The sequence below is a fragment of the Tenrec ecaudatus genome, chromosome 6 (genome assembly GCF_050624435.1).
Source record: "Tenrec ecaudatus isolate mTenEca1 chromosome 6, mTenEca1.hap1, whole genome shotgun sequence".
NCBI lineage: Eukaryota > Metazoa > Chordata > Mammalia > Afrosoricida > Tenrecidae > Tenrec > Tenrec ecaudatus.
This window is the reverse complement of record NC_134535.1, coordinates 124,497,570-124,519,707: the sequence shown is the minus strand read 5'-3', so window position 1 is coordinate 124,519,707 and position 22,138 is coordinate 124,497,570.

Below are 22,138 nucleotides of genomic sequence, written 5' to 3'. Positions count from 1 at the left end.
CTTACCTGGAATGAATTGAACTGCATACTAAATTCCAAAAGACCACCTTCACTCTCCCTCTATGTGAAACAGGTGGCTTACTCTAAGCCATATTTCACCACTCACTTTTTATTCTGATCTGAAGTCTCTATATAGTTATTACTCCGTAGTTCAGGACTGTGTAGGGAGGAAGGAGTCCTGGTGGTCCAGTGGGTTTGGTATCAGGTCCCTAAACACACAGTTGGCAGTTCAAACCCAACAGCCAGTCCAGGTGAGAGAGATCAGGCTGTCTGCACCAAAAACATTTACGTCACAGAATTATTCTTAGTTAGGAAAAAAAAAAGTGTTTCTCATTATTTAGGCTTGAGAAATTGTTGGGTGAGAGGGGGCCTGGGCTAGGGAAAACTGGAGAGGATTTTAAGGGAAGAAAATGTAGAGGTTTGTTTAGTACTTTAATTTTGAGATATCTATGGGGTTGTTGGATAAACATTGGGCTGTTAACCAAAAAGTCAATAGTTCAAACCCACCAGTCCCTCCAGGAGAGAAAAATGAGGCTCTACCCCTGCACAGATGTACAGTCTCTGTAACCCTAAGGAACAGTTCTACGCTATGTCCTATGCCGAGTCGCTGTGGGTGGAAATAGATTCAATGGCAGTAGATTTTATTTTGGACATCTAACTACACAGTTCAAGAGAGCCATAAAACAAGCCAGCTTGGAGCTCAGAAGTGCAGTTCTGATGATAGTAATGAGTAACGATCAGACTGGGAGCTGGATTATTAGGAAAGGATGATTGTTATTTCAAAGGGGTACCTTGCAGTCCCTTTGTCTCATAGCTGCAGGTCAAATGTTCATACCCAGGGTGATCAGTCAGCCTCTTGCCACTTTGGTTACTCAGAGAATTATGGACCACTGGAAAAGAGGAAGAAGATTAGTTCTCATTACGTATCTTTTTACTGTGTCTTCAAAGAACAAACTCTCTGACATGAGTGATTGTTGACCTCGATTGACCACCCCCACTTAGGTTTCCCACACTGCAACTGTTCATGGGAACAGACAGCCCACTGTTTTTCCCACAGATCTGCTTGTGGTTTCGAACTGCCCACCATACAGATTAAACTGCAGTGCAAACCACTATCACTCCAGGGTTCCTATTTCACTGTATCCAGGCGGGGCTTTCGTTACTTCTGTCTTTCCCTCCCACCCACTTTACTCAAATTGGCCTCAACCTTACTTCCTGGTCTTTCTATGAAAGCCCTCGAAAAAGTATTTTGTTAATCCTGCCTTTGGAAAGTTTTCCATGAATTTGTAAACATACTTTGGTCTACTTCTTCTAGGATACCAAATGTGAACTACAGGGACGGAAACCAATGTGCTCTCCCCATGAGAGCCGGGACCTGCCAGAGTTGCTCAGGGTTCTCCTTCACCTTTTTTTTTTTAATCGTTTTATTGGGGCCTTGACCAACTCATCACAACCCATCCATCCATTGTGTCAAGCACATTTGTGTATTTGCCGCCATCACCATTTTCAAAACATTTTTTTCTACAGGAGCCCTTGGTATCAGTTCTCATTTTCCACTCCCTCCTCCTCCCTCCCTCCCTCATGAACCCTTGATAATATATCTTTTTTTTTTCATGTCTTACATTGACCAATGTCTCCCTTCACCCACTTTTCTGTTGTCCATCCTCCTGGGAAGGAGTTATATGTCAATCATTGTGATTGCTTCCCCCTTTCTCCCCTCACCTTCCTAGTATGTCTACTCTCATTATTAGTCCTGAGGGGTGTATCTGTCCTGGATTCCCTGTGTTTCCAGCTCTTATCTGTACCCATGCCCATGCTCTGGTCTAGCCAGATTTGTAAGGTAGAATTGAGGTCATGATAGTGGGGGCAGGAAGCATTAAAGAACTGGAGGGAATTTGTATGCTTAATCGGTGCTTTTTATTTTTTAAGGACTGAAATTCTTATTTATTTCAGGTCTTTTCTGAGCCTTTATTATGCTATCTCTTTTGAATTACCAAGAGAGAAAGTCTCTAGCATGTCACAAAACTATTTTTCCCATGTATCGCAGCGTATATATTTTGAAAAGGGCACTGACCTTACTAGCATCGAAATGGGTAGGTTCACCAGTTAGGGTCCCAGAAAATAGGCAGCTTCACATGAGAGCATTTAAGAACAGTGGAGTAAATGATATACAAAGGTGTGGGAATTCTTCAGGGAAACCAACAAAGAGTAATACAGTAACTATTCAATCCTAAAAGATAACAGATATTTTTATTTTCTGAAGTTTCCTGACTTCTGGTAATTGTAAATAAATATATGGGGCAGCCTTAAAGATAAGAGAGATTTTGCCATTTATACAGAAGCTTTGAAGGCACTGTCAACTAACTGTTGGACTGCAAATTCAGGGTTCAAATCCACCAGCTTCTCTTACATATAGATCTGCAAAGCCTCAGAATATTATATACAGTCTTTGTGTATTGGAGTCAGATCAATGGCAGTGGGTTTGGTTTGGGTAGGTAACCACTTGGAGACATTTGAATATCTTTCATTAAAAATTTTTTTGTGGTTTTTCTCATTGGCAGCAGAGAAAGCTAGATCAGATATTTTTCTGATTCTCTCTTAATTTTCCATGTACTTTAATTCACCATTCTGGTTAAGAGACTAGGCCCAAACTCCTCTGCCTGCCTCTAAACTTACTATCTGCATGTATTCTTCACTCAGAGATAATTAAATAACTATCCTTAATCCCTCTGCCTTTTGACCCAGGTCACAAAACAAACAACATTTAATTTTAATAATGATTCAATTTCTTGGAGCTACACAAAACCCTGTGATGTATATTTATACCTTGAAAGAAATTAAAGACTGTATTACCAACATATTTTCACTTGAGCTAGGGACTCATATAAAGTGACTTCCTCACAAATTTCTACTTTTGATTACAAATCAGCAAATACAGTAAGCTATGACAACCAGAAAGGAGAATAGAGAAATCTCTGGGGTCCACCCAGAATATAAAACCAGCCAAAGGAAGCAAGAGTGGTGCAGTTCATTTCCTTTATTCCCCTACTACATCATTGTTTGAACAATTTTCCTTCTGAAGGGGAGAGCAGCACGTGAAGATTAGGAATCCAGAGAACTGCAATCGTAGAGGGGAGGCTTGTTGTATCCCCAGTTGTCAGGTCCCATCAAGGTGGTTCTCACTCGTAGCAACTCAGCGTGCAACAGAACAAAATATGACCGGGTCCTGAGTCATCCTCACAATCTTATTCCCAATAGAGGGCTTTTCAATACAAACGAACAGATTAACATTGGTGCATCTTTAAGCTCAGTGCTGAGAGATGATGACTACAATTGGGGTACCTATAGAGATGAGATCATGTTCACAATTGAGAAAATTGTGACCAGGAAAAGTAGGGCCACTTATGCAAAATAATAGTGAAAATAATAAAAACTCATAGCACAAGAAGCATGGCACTGCCAGTAAGGGCGGCCATTTTATGACCGTAAAGAAGAAACTAGGTTTTCTGAGAATTCGTAGAAAATGTCATCAAGAAAAGGAGCGAGGGACCAGCTACACTTCAGCCAAAAACTTACCCCAACAGTTCACAAAGAAACAAGCACTGAGGACTGAGAGGCAAACCGCCGCAGTAGACCAGACCTTCACCTGGTACCGCCAGGCTTCTTCCTCTCTGGGCTCTGTAAGGGCAGTGCACAGCGTTACCATCTCCAGTGACTGGGGTCAGGGAGAAGAGATTCCTCGTGGCTTAGAACAGCACGCAGGTCACGCTATGAGCAAAAAGTACAAATGAAAGATTCTGTGGCAACAAGAGGCCACAGAAGTTCCCTTTGAAATGATGTCCAGCTAGTGACCTGCAGCCCATGACAAATTCAGGCAAAACTCATCCAGAGTAAACTGCACTTGCCATTTTCCTCCTTTTTCTCCTTCAATCTTATCCCTTCCCATTGATTTTCTCCCTTTCTCCCATATCTTTTTGCTTTAATTTCTCACTTTTATATATGGTTAGTGCTTATTATTTCAATGAGGTCAAGGCTGAATTATTTAGTTTTTCCTTTCTTCATCGTTCCCTGATCCTTGATCCCACACTGATTTCAGGGCTGAGATTGTTATGATTTCTCCATCCTCACGCTAAGGCTGCCCGCTCCTCCCAAAGCCATTCAGTCGCCTCGGTGTCTGTTTTCTCCTCTCATGGCACTCCCACCATCTTCTCTACAACCAAGAAGAAGAAGAGGGCTCACCTCGACCTTGAGGTTGTCCTTGCATCATTGTGTGTGCACACACCCTGTTGGCTTCCTGTGACCAAGAGGTCCCAGCGCTGCTATGTCACTCTCTCTGCCGATATGACTGTAGAGGTCTGTCTTCATTGGAAGAGACCAAGCTCATTGAGTCCCTTAAAGGAGTTCTGATGAACCTCGTAAATGTGACTCAGAAGAATTTCTGCTGTGAGCTCAAGTTTACAGTTTGAAATATACATTATCTTTAGAAATGAGGAAATGCAAAATTAAGGAAATTGAGAAATACAGGGGGAAAAACTATTCATAGGAGTAGTTCTTATCATTGGTTTCTTACATAAATTCTCATCTATTTTTGTATTAAATTTGTATGCAAACAGACTAAAAAATCAGATATTTGATATAGCCTAAGGAAATCAATAAACTGTAAATAAACCTAGATCTATTTTTCCTTTTTATCAGATTTTTTGAGAAGTTTAATCTATGAATTTACTCTTGCTGCCATCCTGTTTAGCCCACTTTACCAATATGCATTCATGTGTATGTCGCCTCTTATGCTAGCTCAACATTTTTTTACTAGAGTTTACGATTCAGTTTTTAAACCAGTTGCTGTGAGTCGAATCAAAGGCATGGTGACCAGTAGCATCAGTAGGGGAATTCACTAGAAAATGTGGCACAAAATGTCTAATCTAAAAATTTCGTCTTGCAGCTGAAAAAAATGTTTTAATTGTGAGTTATAACAAGAACAAAAATATTTGTAAACCTACCTTACTTGTATCAAAATATCTACAAGGCTACATCTCTAAGCTAGTTTACTTTTTGAAACTTGTAATGTGTTCTGGTCAGAACACATGACTTGGGATGGCCCATCTATCCATAATATTCATGAGTCCCACCATATAATGAGGTTTGAGCGAGCCAATAGAAAACAGAAGCCTCTAACTTGGGGACTGACCAATTTTGCCATTCTGCTTGTTATCAGAGTGAGCCATGTCTGAAGCAAGAACAGGAAGTCCCACACCCACCTAGAAAGAAGAACCATCAGTGAGCCGCAATCCCCACAGTGCTGAGATGCTAAGGGATTGTAGGGCTGACAGGCTGAGTCAAAGAGTCATGGCTTCTGGAATGTATGAAAAGAGATGCTACAGGGAGAAAGGATTACTTCCTTAAAGTTTTCTGATCCTAACTCATAATCTGTTAACTTCCCGAACACACCCGCATGATCAGGAGTAATGTCTGTGAGGCCTGTTGGCCACTGCAACAGATTATTGAACTCAGCAGAGGAGAAAGAGGACATGGCACCTGGAAAGCAGTTTACTCTGGATGAGCTTTACCTGACTTGGTCATGGGCCGCAGTTACTAGCTGGTCATCTGTTCAGAGCGAATTTCTGTGCAGTAATTAGCAAACTTACATCAATAACATTTTTGAGAGTGAAGTAGAAATTAAAGAAAACTTTATTTTATGTTATTTTTTCAATCATCTTACTGGGAGTTCTTATATTACAATCAGATAATATAACAATGCATAATTCAATAAGATCAAGCATAATTGTTGCGACCATCAGTTTCAAAACATTTTCCTTCTTCGTGAACTCTTTGATATCAGATTCCTGTGTTAGGCAGTGTTCTCCAGAGAACAAAACTAGGACACTTATGATTATACATTAATATGTAGTATATAATATATTATGTACAGCAAGAAGAAATATAACAGCTAATTGGTCCACACAGCAGGGCTCATAGAAGGCTCAGTTCAACTCACTTTTGTGAAACATTTAATATACTGAAAGTCCGTCAACTCATGTGGGCTGCCTGGTCCAAGGTCAAAGAAGTAGACAGTGGAGTCCTCTCCAGGGCAAGGCAGGCAGAGTCGGCCTGCAGGCAGGAAACAGCAGGGTGGGTTAGCAATAGACAGTAGCTCAGGAACTTAGCAAGGCAGGCCTGCTTGGGATATCGAAGCAGTCTCAAGAGAGCCTCATGCTCTAATGACAGGATCCACAGGTTGGCTTTGCAAACAGGGAGTGTAGCACACAGGTTGAGGCAGAGAACTACGTAGAGCAGCAGCACACTGGTCCAATGACAGAGAGCAAGAGAGATGGGAGACAGGCCTTGCAGAGCCATTTATCTCTTTGCCCTCCAAACAAACTCTTACCTGATTAATCCCACATGTTCCTATTGGCCTAATTTGGCACAATAAATCCAACTATCATATTCCCTGCATCCCCTCCCTCTCCCACCCTACCATCCAGGAACACTATATCATATTATATTATATTATTAGATATATTGCTGTAACTTACACCATCCAATGTATCCATTCACCTATAATTCTGTTATTAGTTCCTCTCAAGTGGGGTTATACAGTCATCATTCCTATTGGTTCCCCCATCCCAGCCTTCTCTCTACCCACACCTCTTTCCATACACTCAAGGAATCATTACTATTACTATTACTATTTCTGTTACTATTTCTGAAGGGTTTATTGATACTGGATTGTATGCATTGAACAACCTTAATTATACAAATGAACATACATAGGTCTAACAAGATTAATGAGGTAAACTAAGACCATAATAGTAAGGGGATAAATTTTTTAATCATTTGATTGGGATATTTATCTTAATATATACAGACATAAATCATAATATTTATCATAATACATACAGACAGCCATGTGGCAAGCACATTTGCACATTTGTTGCCATCATTTTCAAAAATGTTCTTCTACTTGAGACCTTGGTATCAGCTCCTCATTTTTCCCCTCCCTATATACCATGATCCGAATTCTACCTTGCAAGTCTGGATAGAGCAGAGGTTGTACTCTGGTGCATATAGGAGCTGGAGGCACAGGGAATCCAGGGTGGATGATACCTTCAGGACCAGGGGTGTGAGGGGTAATACTGGGAGAGTAGAGGGTGAGTGGGTTGGAAAAGGGGAACCGATTACAAGGATCTACATGTGGCCTCCGCCCTGGGTATGTACAACAGAAAAGGGGGTGAAGGGAGGCATCGGACAGGGCGAGATATGACAAAATAATAATTTATAAATTATCAAGGGCTCATGAGGGAAGGGGAAGCGGGGGTGGGGGGAAGAGGACCTGATGCCAGGGGCTTATGTGGAGCATTGTGTAGAACCTTGTAATCAGTTCCCCCTTTAAACCCCACCCTCCCATCACCCTCCAGATACCACTCTCACCACTGGTCCTCAAGGGGTCATCCACCCCTTTGTTTCCAGTTCCTATCTGTACCAGTGTACATCGTCTTGTCTAGCCAGATTTGTAAAGTAGAATTGGGATCATGATAGTAGGTAGGGGAGGAAACATTTAGGACCTAGAGGAAAGTTGTAGGTTTCATCATTGCTACATTGCGCTCTGACTGGCTCATCTCCTCCCCGCGACCCTTCCATAAGGGTTGTCAAATTGCCTACAGATGGGCTTTGGGTCTCCACTCCACACTCCCCCTCATTCACAATAATATGATTTTTTGTTCTGATAATGCCTGATACCTGATCCCTTCGATAGCTCATGATCACACAGGCTGGTGTGCTTCTTCCATGTGGGCTTTGTTGCTTCTGAGCTAGATGGCCACTTGTTTACCTTCAAGCCTTTAAGACCCCAGACTCTATATCTTTTGATAGCCGGGTGCCATCAGCTTTCTTCACTACATTTGCTTATGGACCCACTTTGTCTTCAGCAATCATGTTGGGAAGGTGAGCATCATGGAATGCCAGTTTAATAGAACAAAGTATTCTTGCATTGAGGGAGTACTTGAGTGGAGGTCCAATGTCCATCTGCTACTTTAATACTAAACCTATAAATATAAGCACATAGATCTATTTCCTCATCCTCATATATAAATATATTCCCATATACACATGGCTTTATTTTTACCTCTATAAATGCCCTTTGCCTCCTAGTTCTTTCCTCTATTTCCTTTTAATTTCCTCTTGTCCCACTATCATGCTCAGCCTTCATTTGGGTTTCAGTAATTCCTCTTGATTACATTACCCTTTCTCAAGCCCTATCAGGCCTCCTACACCCTCCTCACCACTGATTTGGATCACTTGTTCCCTTGTTCCTGCGTTTCTTAACACCACTACCTTTCCCCCCACAGCACCCTCTCCCATGCTCCCCCGGAATTGTTGTTTTCTCTTCCAGATTGTTCATCCAGCCTATCTTATTTAGAAAGACCTGTGGAGATAATAATATGCACAAAAACAAGGCAGAGAAAACCAAGCAACAAAAAACCCCAAAACAACAACAACAAAAACAAGGACAACAACAACAATAACAGAACAACAAAAAAGAAAAGCTTGTAGTTTAAGGGCTGTTTATTGGCCTTTAAGAGTGTTTTCCAGTCGAGTTTGATGGTGTGCCAAGCCCTGGCCCCCAAATCTATTTTTGGTATTCCCTAGGGACTTCATTGCTCTGTTCCCCTTGCTGTTCTGTTGCACGTCCTTAGTGTTTTGCCTCAGTGTGCTGGGATCAGATAGGGTGGAATTCCCACACTGTGTCTCCAGTGTTGTCCCTTGTAGGGCTTTGGATCAGTGAGAGATGTCATGTCTCATAGTGGGGTGGGCCATATGGTCATCTCTGTGGATTGGCTCATCTGAGCGGGAATATCGTCCTCAAGGCATGGTGGGCCAGGATGTGCTCCACTCTCTCCTTCCCTCTTCATTTGGTCCCATGTGCTCTCATCAGACATGTCCCTCTCCCTGAGCTGTAGCCTCAGTGTGTCCTTTGAAATAAATTCTTCTGGGGGAGGGGCAGGTGTCCACATATTTGGGATTAGGGCTGGCCCCTCAGACCTCTCCACTGGTTCCCTACTCCATGCTGACAGGTTGCATTCACATCTTGGAGCACTGGGTTGGAATCTGGTTCCTCTTTCCCTGGGGAGATATAAACAATACACTCCCCTTGGGTGAGTTAGTACCCTGTTCCCCAGTACTTTTTTTTCCCTCTCCCCCCTCCCTTTTTAGTTGGCTACCTTTTGCGTCCCTGGATTTGGTCTGGCCCCTGCCATACTACCTGGGCCTCAGCCCAGGAATGTTTATATACAGTAGCTTTTTCCCTATGCCCCTTTTGCATTTTTTAAGCTTACCTCAGCGAACTCATGTTGTACTTGTCCTTTCATGCTTGGCTTATTTCACTTAGCATGATTTTCTCCAGTTCTTCCCCTGAGGTGATGTGCTTCATACGTTCATTGCTGCTTTTTAGCGATGCATAGTACTCCATTGTATGTATATACCACAGCTTTTTAATCCACTCGTCAGTTGATGGAAATTTGTGTTGTTTCCAACTCCCTGCAATTGTGATATTTGTCGCAAAGAACATTGGAGCGCAGATGTCTGGCTGTCGTTTGTTTCTTGCCTCTTCTGGGTGTGTGCCCAGTAGGGGGATAACTGGGGATAGCTCGATTTCCATCTGTTTCAGATATCACAATATTGATTTCCATAGTGGCTGTACATACCTACAGGTCCACCAGCAGTGGATGAGAGTTCTTGTCTCTCCATAGCCCCTCCAACACTTGTTGCTTTCTGACTTTTTGAATTGGGCTATCTTTGTGGGTGTTAGGTGGTATCTCATTGTTGTTTTAATTTGCATTTCTCTTATGACTAAAGATCAGGAACATTTTCTCATATGCCAGGTCTGTATCAGGGCAAGTCCATGTGGCTTTTCCTTAGGGAAGTCTCACAGGAAGAGAGCCTTGCCAGCTGAGGCAGAGAATTAGCTAAGGCAGATGCAACTCATCTGACCAATAGAGAGCAAGAGACTAAGATGAGGCTCGCTGAGCCATTTATCTCTATGTCCTTCAATTAATCCCACATGTGTTCATTGGTCAGTTTAGCACAATAAACCCTAACTATCACTCCCTCTCAGGATCAATAATGAGAGTAGCGATACCATGATGGTAGGGAAAGGTGCGGGTCGGTGAGAGAACCTACTGCAATGATCAACATACATCCCCATCCAGGGGGTCGAACAACAGAAAGGTGGGTGAAGGGAATCAGAGGAGAGTGTAAAATATGAAAAATTTTAATCTTCATAAAAAGTATCATGGGTTCATGAAGGTGGGAGTGGGTGATGTGAAGAGAAGGGGGGAAAAGAAGAGCTGATACCAAGGGCTCAACTAAAAAGAAGATGTTTTCGAAATGATGATGGCAACATTCGTATAAATGTGCTTGATACTATTGATGTATGGAATGTTATACGAGCTGCAAGAGCCCCCAATAAAATGATTTATTAAAATGTTTTTTAAAAGAAAAGAAATAAAACTAGTTCCTGGATAAATTATTGGCACATGGGAATACAAAAAGAAAATTTTAAATTAAGGATCAAAAGAGCTTCAGGTGGTAGTAGTTGGTTAAAACTTGTTACCAATGTAACCTTTGGTTTTTAATTTCTAAGAAATCAACAAGAACACCATCGTTTAGTTATTTTATTTCGGTTGTGCTTCTTGAGCATATGCACAGCAGGGCACACACCAGTTCCACAGTCTCTGTGTGAATAGTTCAGTGACAGCACACCTGCGTAAATATTAGAGTGAATCTTCATTTTATGCATGTCAAGCATATGCCCATGTTATTTGTTCATATTTTTAAATCTCCGACTTTTTTACGTTGGCATTTAGGAGCAAATGTCTTGCCATTGCAAAGGTGTAAAAGCAAATCCTTCTGCTGAATGTTCATCTAAGCTGGATAAGAAGGAAATATCAGAAAGATCAATGAATTAGAAATCTTGATAAGGTCACTAAGCAGGTGGTGAGTGTGGTGACACCATTAAGCTAGAAAAACAATGTGTTCTATAGACTCAGAAATGGAATGAGTTCACGCATTTGAATACTAAGCAGTTAAAATGTCTAATATTGGCAAGGAGCCTGTGGCCAAGGAAAGTAAAAATGTGGTCCAGCTATTGAAAGGGAAGTCCTGTCACCCCCCACCCCCCTCCTCCCACCCCCCCTTCCACATGCACCCAATTCTCTTCATATTCCCTCACATTGCTTCTACCAGTGGAATTTTAGGATAATTAGGTGGCATGCCTGAAGATTTGTCAGAATTTTCAAAATGTCATGAACGAAAATGTTGTGAGTTAGGCAATGAGCTGGTAATCAAACATGTGGCCACTTCCAACCTGTCCCCACCTCCTCCACCCCCCACTCCCACCCCCCTGTTGCCCTGTGGGAGACAGGTGGGGCTGTTGACTCTCTTAGAGACCGGATTTTCCTTCTCAAAATGCCACCAGGTGGCAGTGGATTTTGTGTCTTTGGGAATTGTAATGGACAGCTAAGGTAACCCTACCTCTAGCCTGTAATTACGTACGTATTACACTTAGGAGGACCCAGCTGGGTTCCTTCCTTCTCTTTGGCTTCCTCCCCTCCTTTGGAGATTCTTTGCTGAAGCCCTTCCTGAGTTCTCTTTCATCTTTAACTTCCTTTCTCTGGTTGCAGCGTTCAGGTTTAAGCTCTTGTTCCCGGACTGCCTTGACGTTTGTGGCATGCCACCTCCTGGATTTCTTCTTCTCACATTTCTCCACAGACTTCATTTTCTCCATCCACCCCTGAAATGAAAGTGTTTAACAGCCATTCATTCATTCACTCACTCACTAGGTTCAGCACAAGCGATCTGCTCTAGGAACGGGGGGTAGGTCAGACAGTCTGCTTTCACGGTGCTGCCATCTGAATTTCCGCATCCCGAGTCCGTATATTTCTTATGGGAATTCATCCACTTCCACGGCTTCAACTACTACTTACAAGCACAACTTAGTTTATCGCCCACATCAGAGCAGGGCATCGACCAGTTATAGCCAATGTCTCCTGTGAACGAGGGTAGCCCAGGCTATTCATTGTACTGGTGGACTATGAGCCCCAAATATAATACATGGATGTTTTTAAAAGCTCCCTGTTGTGGAGTCGATTCTGACTCCTAGCGACTCCGTGCAGGTTTTTCCAGGCTGGAAGTCTTCGCAGAAGCAAATGGCTTCCTCTTTTTCCTGGTGGATTTTCCCGTCTGACTTTCTAGTTAGTAGTCAGATGCGTCACCCACTATACTGCCAGTGTTCCATGATAAATAGCGTATCATAGTCTAATGACGTCTTCCAAAACAACCTGCTAGAGAAGAGAACAGACTTCGAGACCACCAAAGCCCCAATCTAACCCACTGCTGTCTAGTAGATTCCAATGTAGAGTAACCTATGGGACAGAGAAGAATCGTCCCACAAGGTTCACAAGGGTATAAATTGTTACAGAAACAGATCGCCACCGCTTTCTCCCTCGGAGCAGCTTGTGAATTCAAGTCGCTGACCTTTTGGTCAACAGCCTGGTCCTTAACCACTGTGCTGCCAGGGCTCCTCCTGGGACCACTAGACTGCTCAGAATTGGTGGCGCAGTAGGTTACACACTGACCTGCTAACCACAAGGTCAACTGTTTGAGCCCACCTGCCCCTCCATGGGAGAAAGATGAGACTTCCTGCTTCCATAAGATTTATAGCTTGGGAAACCCACAGGGGCAGTTCTCTGTCGCTCAATGAAAACTCTCTGCCCCTGAGCCAGTGCTGATTCACAGTGACCCCTCTGCCCCCGTGGGTCTCTGAGACTGTAACTGTTTCAGCCCAGTCTTTCTCCCATGGAGTTGCTGGTGGTTTTGACAGCCAACTGTGGGGTGGTAGATGAATGCTTAACCACTACATCCCCAGGGCTCCTGTGGGGTCACGATGAGCAGGAATTGACTGAATGACAGTGAGCTCAGTTTTGCTGAGCTCCTCCTGCTTTGTGACCTTGGAAAAGTTGTGTCCCCTATTCATGTTTGAGCTCCTTCCTCCACCAAGCAGAGACAGGATGTAACGTGCTGGCCTGAGGTTTTGGGTGAGACTCTCAGATGGGAAAGGTATTTACAACAGTGGCTGCAATAGAAGCTTTGAACAAATGATATTGTTGTTATTTGCATTCACTATTCCAGAGATGGGTCACTAATTCTGACTCCATTCCATCCCCCACTCCCCCACCCCCCCAGAACTCCAACGTTACAGATCACGTGGCTTATCAGCTAAGATACAAGGGCTGCTTGGGAAACTGAAAACTGGAACTTTCAGCATAGTTAGAGGAGGCAGACATGTAAAAATGCGCAATTGAATGATATATGCACTTGATTATTTGTATGTTCTGGATTGAAGAGGCAGAGAGAATAATATCCTCAAGCTGATGCATGGCCCTCACCAAGCACCTGGCCCTGCTTATGTCCCATCCACGCGGCCTCGGTTAATCCTTACAGGAGCCCTGCCAAATATTGTTAACACGATTAAACAGTAGTAGAAATAGTATGTAATACCGTTACCCTCTCTTTACCGTTGCGAAAACAGAGGCAGAGTGCATTCAAATGGTTTTTACCAATGTTGAAGAGTCGCTAAGGTCCAAGCCCCTCTGCCTCCGGGGTTTAACCTCCTTGGCACATCACTACATGGGCTCACTCGAGAGGAAGCAGTCATTCTAACCAAAGAGAATATTCTCACAACTTTCCATATCAGATCTATTGCCTTCCAGATTTTACGATCCAAAAAATATACCCTGGAGGAAACAGGGCCAGAGGCCCCTTCCCACTCATCAATGTTTTCAATATACTTGGAAACCAGGCCCTGGTGGCAATGTGTCTTCAGATCTTTAGCTGCTTCATTATCACAAAGGATAAGTTGCTCCCTTTGACGTGCACACTGAGTTTCCTGAGTCAGAGCCGTCTCCGTGAACTTGGCTTGCACAGCCCTGCATCACTGCCTCGTCACTAAAGAGTAAACAGATCTCATAGGGACCAGGGACAACAGTGGAGATGGAGGAGCCAGCGTGCCTGCCCTGCTTCCTTGTCCTCAGACTTCAAGGCAAGGGAAATCATGGGTGCGTGTGCCTGGGAACGATGGGGCAACTCTGCTCCACAGAGACCTAGAGGACAGAGCAGAATTTCCCCAGTGGGTTTCCAAGACTGTTCATTCTTTACGGGAGTAGAGAGTCTCATCTTTGTCCCTAAGAGCACCTGGTGGTTTCAACTACTGACCTTGGGTTCAACAGCCCAATGTGTAATCTGCTACACCACCAGGGATCCTCTGAATATAATAAGAAAAAAAAAATCTCACTGACATCAAGCAAATTCTGACTCATAATAAGCCTCCAGGATCAGGGTAGAACTGCCCCCAGTGGGTTTCTGAGACTGTAACTCTTTATGGGAATGGAAAGCCTCATCTTTCTCCTGAGGAGCAGCTGGTGGTTTTGAACTGCTTACCTTGCAGGAGGCAGCCCAACATGTAACCACTAGGCCACCAAGGTTCTTAAGTGTTTTCACTAATGTTGGAAATTTAAGTAGCACATACAGTATAATAAACCAACCCAAACACTGCCACAGAATCAATGTAGACTCACAGCGACCCTACAGGGCAGGGTAAAACTGTGAGTTTCTGACACTATGACCCTTGACAGGAGTAGAAAGCCCACATTTCCTCCCAAGGGTGGTTTAGAACTGCTGATCTTGTGGATTGCAGCCCAATAGATATAGTACCTGGGTGCCTCTTGTTATAGTAAAGAGGTTGCTAGTTGTGTTTCTAACGTTAGTGAATTAGCTGACTTGGCTGAATCGAGCCCTTAGCATGCTCGTTCAGTTGCTCTGAAACTGGCTGAGACAATGCTTCCCCAAATTCGCTCTATGGATTCTCTATGCTAAACTACAGCCTTTCATGTCAGAATAGGTCGGCTCACCTGGAATACCTGTTTCCTAATAGAATTGTCGGTATCAGAAGAAACACTGTGCCAAAGAAAGAATGACAGTGGCCTGACTAACTGACAAGCGTGGGAGATGTGAGCCCTCCTGGGACGCACGGTCCCGCTGGAAATCTGCGTGCACATTCCCACGGCAGTGCAAGTTACACTGGGGAGAAAGACGAGGCTGTCTGTTCCTGTAAGCGATTTACAGCCTCTGACACCCATGGGGCAGTTCTACTCTTTCCGGGGACTTGCTATGAGTTGAAATCGAGTTCTGAGTTTTTCACTATAAGTTATTGCCATGTTTATTTTGTGGTGTATACAGTATTTGTGACCATCCTTTCTTTTTTTTTTTGAGTGAAAGTGAGTGAGTGAGTGATTCAGTGTGTGAGTGAGTAAGAGTGAGTGAGAGTGAATGACAGAATGAGTAACAGTGATAAAGTGAGTGAGAGAGTAAGAGTGAGTGAGAGAGAGATTGAGTGAGAGTGAGTGTGATTCAGTGAGTGAGTGAGAGTGAGTGGCAGAGAGAGTGAGAGTGAATTAGTGAGAGTGACAGATTGAGTAAGAGAGTGAGAGTGAGTGAGAAAGAGAGTGAATGAGTGAGTGAGTGAAAGTGAGTGTGACAGAGTGAGTGAGTGAGAGAGTGAGTGAGAATGAGTGAGTGAGAGACTGAGTGAGTGAGTAAGAGAGTGAGAGCATGAGTGAGAGTGCGTGAAAATGAGTGAGAGAGAGTCGTGACCATCCTTTCTTTGGGTGACACAGTGTGAAAATAATCTCATTGAAATAGTCACTGACACTTTTTCCGTTTGTAAAAAAAACAACAACAAAAGCTAGGAGAGTTTGTACTTCAAGTAGATGGTCACCACAGTTCCTTCTAAATGTATCATCTTCTCATTGACTGATTTTGGTTCTAAAGATTCTGGTTCAGCTCCACTGGTCTCTGTGCAGAGCTCTGCAAACATCTGGTGTACACTGATTTCAATGCACTTTGTCCTTCTTGGCTTGATTTCTCATTCATCTTTCCTCTGGGAGAGCTATTCAAATTAGAAAGAAAAAAAAGAAAAGAAGAAGAAACCACGTTTCATGCCCGTGACGGTGTTAAAACCCTTGGGGCAGAATGCATTTGATTAACACGGTTAGGTGGTTTTTTGTGCTGTGCAGATGTCACGGTCCAAAGAGTAGAACAGTTTGCTATGCTTCAAGCTAGCCAGTCATCACGCTTTCTTCCCCAATGGTGTGACATCAGACACAGACAAAGTCTGTCCCAAGACAACCTTATCTCTACCACTAACCCATCCAGGACACTTCACTAACTAACTGTACCTTCTCCTTGCCTTTCAGGTGGAGGATGATAGTGGTGCCTGATCTCTTACTAGCCCAAGACACTGTTTTGGCTTCCTTAAATCTTGCCAGCACCTTCACCTACTGTGGAAGCTATGCCAGCAGTCTTTCAAAGGGTGGGAACCCATGGTCGACAGGTTTCAGCAGAGCTCCCAGGCTACGACAGACTAGGAATGAAAGGCCTGGTGATATCCTTCCAAAATTTAGCCAATGAAAGCCTCAAGGACCACAACAGAGCCTTATTAGATTCATTAGCCTTGAACATGTCGTCAGGAGGAACCAATCATTAGAGGAGGTCATGAAGTGAAGTCAAGTCAAATCAAGGGCAATTCAGAGCAAGAGAGGCCCTTGGTGAGATGAAGTGTCACAAAGCTCCATCGATGGGCTTTAACCTGTCAATTAGTGTGAGGAGAAGGAGGTGGAGGAGGAGAAAGGCAACATTTTGTTCTTCTGTTGGCTATAAGGGTGCTGTTGAGTATGAGTTGTTTTGACTGCAACCAGTTAGCTGAACCCTGCCCTCACCATTATAAGCCCCAAACTCCACTGCTATGGAGTTGATTCCAACTCAAAGCAATCTTATATGGGGGGGGGGGGTGTCTCAAGGGAGCAGATAGTCTCACCTTGTTTTCCCTAAGAAGGACAGCTGGATTTGAACTGCTGATCTTTGCATTAGCAGGTCCAGTTTTGTCTGAGGTACCACTGGGTTGGTTTGAATCACAACCTTTAGAGTAGCAGTTGAACAAACACTATGTTGGTAAACTGGGGTCTACTAACCCAAGGTCATAAGGTCAAACCCACCAGCTACTCCGTAAGAGCAAAATGAGGCTTTCTGTTTCTGTAAAAATTTGCAGCCTAAGGTCACTATGAGTCGGAATCAACTTGATGGTAGTGGGTTTGGCTTAGTGATTGGTTTAGGGAATCTATAAAGGAGATTTGCTGGTGCTGTTAATTGCTAACTGAAAGGTTGGTAGTTCAAATTCACCCTTTGCTCATTGACAGAAAGTTGAGGCTCTCTGCGCTATCAAGATTTATAGCCCTGGAGATCCTGATAGGGTTGCTAGGAGTCAGGATCTATGAGACGGCAGTGGGCTCTGTCAAGGAGTCCTGCTAGTGCTGTTTAGGCCCACCAGATGCCCCAAGGGACAAAGTCAAGGCTGTTTGCTCTCACTGGGATTCCTAGCCCAGTCTTGGAAGTTCTATGCAATGTGCAGCCTAACTAAGGTCGCTCAATGGTAATCAACTCAATGGTGTGAGTTTGGTTTTCTTGGTTTGGTCATTTATATTTTGGTAGAGGAGAGACTTATTCTATGAGATTTCTGTGCAACACAACAGCACACTGCCTGGTCCTGTGCCATCCTCCCACACTTGTTGTGCTCCCGCCCCTTGTTGCAGTCACGGGGTCACTCCATCTCATTGAGGATCACCCTCTTTTGCACTCATCCTCCATTTAGTCAAGCAGGACAGTAACAAGTCAGACCAGGAGTATCGAATCCCATCTGCTCAAGTCAGGTAACTAAAATTAAGCTGTTGAAAGTACAGCCATCTCTTCTGTTCTCTAGAAGATCTCATCCTGTCTACTTCTTACTCTCACAGAATAAGCCTAGAACTCTTCGTTTGCTGTTAGTTGCTGCTGAGTTGATTCCAACTCATAGTGGCGTCCTGAGTGCAGAGTAGAACTGTCCTGTAGGGGTCTCCAGGCTGTTCTCTTTCAGAAGTAAACCAACGAGCCTTTCTTCAGAGGCATCTCTGGGTGGGTTTGAACCACCAATCTGTAAGCTAGTAGTTGAGAGCTTAACTGCTCACACCAGTGGTCTAGAATCTGCAACAATCCCATGGATAAGCAACCACATTATGATAATGAATGTGTAGTCCGTTAACCTCAGTCCATCTTGCGTATTAAATTATGCCCTTCTAACTTGATTAAATAAGAGGAGCCCTTCAGGAAAATGGAATGGAAGCCCCATCTAGCTCTGCTCTCCCCAAGAAAAAGAAACCCTTTACTGAGGAGGAAGTGGTTCATAGTGATCTCAAAGGGACGCCTCTTCCCAAGAGGAAGAAATGTGAATCTCTCCCCCAAAGTGACTCGCTCGTGATCCTGTAGCCACGGGTGGAGGGTCCCAGAGAAAACGAAAACGCTCTTTCTGAAGGAGAAGCCCATCCGCAGTGGACCCGAGGAGGCTGCTGCTAGCAGCCAGAGCAGCAGCACCAAGAAAACGGAAAAAACGAAAAGCCAGCCCAGGAAGATTAGCATGGACGTCCCTGGAGTGGTGCTCCCAAGGCTCTCAATTCAAACAAAACTTCACACACACAAAAACAAAAATAATATGAGGAAGAACAGCGGGACGGGGAGGGGGAAAATATGAGGAGCCCTGGTGATGGTTACAAGTTGGGCTGCTAACCACAAGGTCAGCCCCTCAAAACCACCAGCCGACTCCAGGGAGAAAGATGAGGCTTTCTATTCCGTAAAGAGCCACAGTCTAGAAACCCACAGGGGTGGTTCTACTCTGCCCTATAGGACTGCTAGGAGCTGGAACTGACGTGATGGCAGTGAGTTTAGCTTTTCGTTTGTTTGTTTGTTTTAACTTGATTAAATACAACTCAAGAAAACTGTGAGTATATGAACTGAAGTAGAGCAAACCAGTTAAATGTATATTAATATTTGGGGTGGTGGTTCTGTGGGAATGATGTTTAAAGCAGGATAATGTACTTGGACTTTAACTTACCAAAGTGGTGCCTTTCCTACCATGGAATACTAGCTTTCCAGATTCCCTTCTTACAAGTTAGGGAATATAGTCCTCATCATATTTCCCTCAGTGTTAGTTTCCCACAGATTAGATATTAAATGGAAAGGTCTAGTAGAATTTGATTATTTCTGTAAAATAAACAACAATGTAACTCCTCTACATAAACATCACATGTGAATAAACCTCCAGCCTCCGGTCTTAGGGTTGACTCACAGTGCCGGGGATCCTGCAAGACTTAAGTAGAACTGCCTCCCTCCTCTCCCAGGACTGGAAGTCTTTTCAGAAGCAGATGGCTCATCCTTCTCCAGCAGAGCAACTGCTAACTTCAAGCCACCCACCTTCTGGTCAGCAGAGGCGAGCTTAACCTGTGCCTCCAGCACTTCTAATTCTGCAAACATTACTGAAGCATCTAGGAACATGTATCTTATCCTTCTGCAGATTTTGTATCTTACAGGTTTTCTGGCCAAACATTCTCAAGGGCTCAAAAGCACCTGGATTAACACATATAATGTTACTTAAAATGTTCGAGGTAGTTTAGTCAATCAAACTTATAAATAGGATTGCTTAAGAATAGTTCATTGCCTTATCTTGAGTCATTCTCCTATTGAAGAAAAAATGAAAATGATTGCTCTTATTTAATACAACATTATAAGGTCATTAAATCACATAACATAATTTTGAAGTTGAGAACAAAGAGGAGTTTACATTTGTCATTTTCATAAATTGGGTACTGGTGTAAATTCCAAAATTCTGTAAGTAGTACTTTCTATGGAAAAATAGTACCCTACCCCCATTTTAAACATGTATAGTATGCTTTCATGTACAGAGGTTGTCTTTCTGACTGCAATGTAAGTTTCTTGAAGACAGGGTATTTTTGCTTCATTAAAAAAAAACTCTGTAAGCTTGGTTACAATGTTATATGCACATGATATTGGCCAGTAATGATTTGAGAGAAGGAGTAAATGATTAATAGACTCAGCATTTTCTTCTTCTGCTGCTGCTGCTTCTTCTTCTATTTTTTGTATATTTCTATGGCTTTTGAAGAACTGCCATTTATCTCCATATAACCCCAGTCGGTGGGTTCTCTTTGAACTCTTTTGAGTGTGCATGCATGTCATATTTTTAAAAGGCCCCTGTCCTTTATTTTCTATAATGTAGGTGATTTTCATTATGTTTGGTAGTGTGTTTATGCCTTGTATTAGGGCCCTTAAAGTTGTCCCTATTTGGGGGGTGATGTTCTTTATGGTATCACTTGTTTTTCTTATACTTTAATAAGATCATCACTACTACCACTGCAGGGTGGTTCCCATTGATAATCATAAACACCATAGATTGTGGCAGTGGACCAAGCAGAAAATATTGATAGTGTGGACCTTCACCCACAGACCCTCAGGAAAACACCTGTAGTTGAAGAAGTTGTGTTTGTTATCAGTTGTGGTAGGAACAACGCATCACAGGGAACTTCAATCCATGAAAGAACTGGTTCCAAGGTTTGGACGTTGGGTGGGCGGTTTCAGGGAGAAAATGGGAGTTTCCTATAGATCGGAGGTCCTCAGGGAGTGGGGGCAATTCTATGATTGGAGTGTCAAGTCACCTTATCTACAAGGAGAGTAAACTAGAAGGATAATGCTGTAAATTTGGTTTAAAAAAAATAGGAGTAACTTGTTTTAGCCAAGAGAGGGTATGCTTGTAATTTGAGGGTGGCACAATGATCTTGTTTGTGTCTGAGCTTAGACAATCATGACAGGGCCTTAGCTGCATTCATTTCATCACGGCCTCAGAACATCTTCGAGTGAAGATGGTATCCTGTGAAATTTGTTGTTTTCTGTAGGAAATAGCATGAATTTCAAGTCAGCTTGCAACTCCCAGAGGCTGTTTCTCTCTTTATTCTCTCTCGAGTGGTAGTAGAGGAGAGAGAAGGGAAAAAATTAAGAGTTATTCTACGCACAAAAAGTCTCATAATTGGACACGGAGACAAAGTGATGTCGGGGATGGTTTCTAGGCACAGTATCAAGCCTCAGCAAACCTTTATCCCCCATCTGTAAAATGGGTATGATAATGTTAACTTGGCATATATTTTATAAGAATTAAATTAGAAGATAATACACAAAACTGATACCGTTTCGGTGAATGGCACCACCAGCTTCCAGTTTGTCACCTGGAACCCATATGTCAACTCAGGTTTGCTTGACTCTCAGTTTTAAAGCACTTGGTTTGTGGAAATCTGTGGTTTACGGAGGGAGCCTTAACTACATTTCCAGTCATTTGAGTTCATTCTCACCATTAACTAGAATGGCAAAAAGCTGCATGCACAGATAGAACTCAAAAAATGAGTGAATCTAAACTCACAGTGACAGACAGTTAATTATATCTCCCAGGCCAGTCCAGGAGGGGCAGTCTTGCCCGCAGAGAACTTGCCTGGGCGGGCCGTTAATGACTGATGTGTAGTTGGGTTGTCACCTAGCCAGGTGATTAAAAGGCTTCAGGACCAAGCCTGCAAACATTTCTAATCTGCCAATCTTTCCCTTCGAGCCTTTCCTTAGTCCCCCTTGTGACTGTGATGAATTGAAATTATTTTGTGAAGATTTCCTTTGTGTTTTCTATTGTCACGTGGCTAAAATTCCTTTGGGCTCATGGACTCCACCTTACCTGGGTTTTTCCAATCCACATGATTTGTCTTTATCTTCTCTTGGTCTAGCTTAAGGCTTAATTAAGCAGTCTCTATAAAATGTCTTAGGAGCACTGGTGGTGAACTATGGTTCAAAACCACCAGCTTCTCAGAAATACAAAGATGAGACTTTCTACTCCCATAGATTTACAGTGTTGGAAACCCACAGGGCAGTTCCATCCTGTCCTATGGGGTAATTTGAGTTTTAATCAACTCTATGGTAGTCAGTTATAAAATGTTTGAATTTGAGATCGTTTTCCCCCTAGAACATCGTCCTTTTCTCAACTGATTGAAAGCGAGCCAGAATCAAACTTGCTGTCTGAAGAATTTATTAGAAATCAGGAAAATGGCTTCAGAGTGATAGTATTATAATATTGTCGTTATAATGCAGAGATTATACATTTAAATTATACATTATAC